Source organism: Schistocerca cancellata, unplaced genomic scaffold (genome assembly GCF_023864275.1).
Source record: "Schistocerca cancellata isolate TAMUIC-IGC-003103 unplaced genomic scaffold, iqSchCanc2.1 HiC_scaffold_1025, whole genome shotgun sequence".
Classification (NCBI taxonomy): Eukaryota; Metazoa; Arthropoda; class Insecta; order Orthoptera; family Acrididae; genus Schistocerca; species Schistocerca cancellata.
In genome coordinates, this window is record NW_026047028.1 from 1 (window position 1) to 2500 (window position 2500).

Sequence of the window (2500 nt, forward strand, 5' to 3'; positions counted from 1 at the left end):
ACTCCCCGGCACGGGGAGGTAGTGACGAAAAATAACGATACGGGACTCATCCGAGGCCCCGTAATCGGAATGAGTACACTTTAAATCCTTTAACGAGTATCTATTGGAGGGCAAGTCCTGGTGCCAGCAGCCGCGGTAATTCCAGCTCCAATAGCGTATATTAAAGTTGTTGCGGTTAAAAAGCTCGTAGTTGGATTTGTGTCCCACGCTGTTGGTTCACCGCCCGTCGGTGTTTAACTGGCATGTATCGTGGGACGTCCTGCCGGTGGGGCGAGCCGAAGGCGTGCGACCGCCTCGTGCGTGTTCGTGCGTCCCGAGGCGGACCCCGTTGAAAATCCTACCAAGGTGCTCTTTATTGAGTGTCTGGGTGGGCCGGCACGTTTACTTTGAACAAATTAGAGTGCTTAAAGCAGGCAAGCCCGCCTGAATACTGTGTGCATGGAATAATGGAATAGGACCTCGGTTCTATTTTGTTGGTTTTTCGGAACCCGAGGTAATGATTAATAGGGACAGGCGGGGGCATTCGTATTGCGACGTTAGAGGTGAAATTCTTGGATCGTCGCAAGACGAACAGAAGCGAAAGCATTTGCCAAGTATGTTTTTCATTAATCAAGAACGAAAGTTAGAGGTTCGAAGGCGATCAGATACCGCCCTAGTTCTAACCATAAACGATGCCAGCCAGCGATCCGCCGCAGTTCCTCCGATGACCTCGGCGGGCAGCCCTCCGGGAAACCAAAGCTTTTGGGTTCCGGGGGAAAGTATGGTTGCAAAGCTGAAAACTTAAAGGAATTGACGGAAGGGCACCACCAGGAGTGGAGCCTGCGGCTTAATTTGACTCAACACGGGAAAACCTCACCAGGCCCGGACACCGGAAGGATTGACAGATTGATAGCTCTTTCTTGATTTCGGTGGGTGGTGGTGCATGGCCGTTCTTAGTTGGTGGAGCGATTTGTCTGGTTAATTCCGATAACGAACGAGGACTCTAGCCTGCTAACTAGTCGCGTGACATCCTTCGTGCTGTCAGCGATTACTTTTCTTCTTAGAGGGACAGGCGGCTTCTAGCCGCACGAGATTGAGCAAATAAACAGGTCTGTGATGCCCTTAGATGTTTCTGGGGCCGCACGCGCGCTACACTGAAGGAATCAGCGTGTCTTCCTAGGCCGAAAGGTCGGGGTAACCCGCTGAACCTCCTTCGTGCTAGGGATTGGGGCTTGCAATTGTTCCCCATGAACGAGGAATTCCCAGTAAGCGCGAGTCATAAGCTCGCGTTGATTACGTCCCTGCCCTTTGTACACACCGCCCGTCGCTACTACCGATTGAATGATTTAGTGAGGTCTTCGGACTGGTACGCGGCATCGACTCTGTCGTTTGCCGATGCTACCGGAAAGATGACCAAACTTGATCATTTAGAGGAAGTAAAAAGTCGTAACAAGGTTTCCGTAGGTGAACCTGCGGAAGGATCATTACCGACTAGACTGCATGTCTTTCGATGTGCGTGTCGTGTCCGCGCAACACGCTACCTGTACGGCAGCAGCCGTGCGCCGCGTGCGGAAACCACGCGTGCCTCTCAAAAACTAACGGACAAAATGTTGTGTGGTACGAGCGCTGAAGCTCTGGAGCGGCTGGCCTGCGGCACCTGGCGCCCTGGCGCCGGTTTTGAATGACTTTCGCCCGAGTGCCTGTCCGCTCCGGTGTGGAGCCGTACGACGCCCCATCGGCCGTGAGGCCGTTGGACACAGAACGCTGGAACAGGGGGCCGTCAAACGCCTCAGTCCCGCCTATGCAAACTGTTTTTGAAAGAGACAGTGGAAAACTAAACAAAAAAGATCACCCAGGACGGTGGATCACTCGGCTCGTGGGTCGATGAAGAACGCAGCAAATTGCGCGTCGGACATGTGAACTGCAGGGACACATGAACATCGGACGTTTCGAACGCACATTGCGGTCCATGGATTTCCGTTCCCCGGGGCCACGTCTGGCTGAGGGTCGGCTACGTATACTGAAGCGCGCGGCGTTTGTCCCCGCCTTCGGAGACCTGGGAGTGTCGTGGCCGCCTGTGGGGGCCGGCCGCGTCTCCTTAAACGTGCGATGCGCGCCCGTCGCCTGGCGGTTCGCATACCGGTACTTTCTCGGTAGCGTGCCACAGCCGGCTGGCGGTTGTGGCGTGCGACACCTCGTACAACGACCTCAGAGCAGGCGAGGACTACCCGCTGAATTTAAGCATATTACTAAGCGGAGGAAAAGAAACTAACAAGGATTCCCCCAGTAGCGGCGAGCGAACAGGGAAGAGTCCAGCACCGAACCCCGCAGGCTGCCGCCTGTCGTGGCATGTGGTGTTTTGGGAGGGTCCACTACCCCGACGCCTCGCGCCGAGCCCAAGTCCAACTTGAATGAGGCCCACGGCCCGTAGAGGGTGCCAGGCCCGTAGCGGCCGGTGCGAGCGTCGGCGGGGACCTCTCCTTCGAGTCGGGTTGCTTGAGAGTGCAGCTCCAAGTGGGTG

The 2500-nt window shown here is 55.7% G+C and overlaps 1 long non-coding RNA gene and 2 other non-coding genes across 3 annotated transcripts in view; 2 read left to right on the plus strand and 1 right to left on the minus strand.

Annotated features, from left to right (window-relative positions):
* Positions 1 to 492: 492 nt before the first annotated feature.
* LOC126151043 (uncharacterized) overlaps positions 493 to 2500 on the minus strand; it is a 12021-nt gene continuing 10013 nt past the window's right edge. Inside the window, exon 2 of the long non-coding RNA XR_007531780.1 lies at positions 493 to 708. This is a non-coding gene — a long non-coding RNA (uncharacterized LOC126151043). The remainder of the gene's footprint in view (positions 709 to 2500) is intronic.
* On the plus strand, positions 1829 to 1989 carry LOC126151048 (5.8S ribosomal RNA). The gene has a single exon (XR_007531785.1). It is a non-coding gene; the product is annotated as a 5.8S ribosomal RNA (ribosomal RNA).
* Positions 2183 to 2500, plus strand: part of LOC126151046 (large subunit ribosomal RNA) — a 4277-nt gene continuing 3959 nt past the window's right edge. Inside the window, exon 1 of the ribosomal RNA XR_007531783.1 lies at positions 2183 to 2500. This exon is cut by the window's right edge and continues 3959 nt beyond it. This is a non-coding gene — a ribosomal RNA (large subunit ribosomal RNA).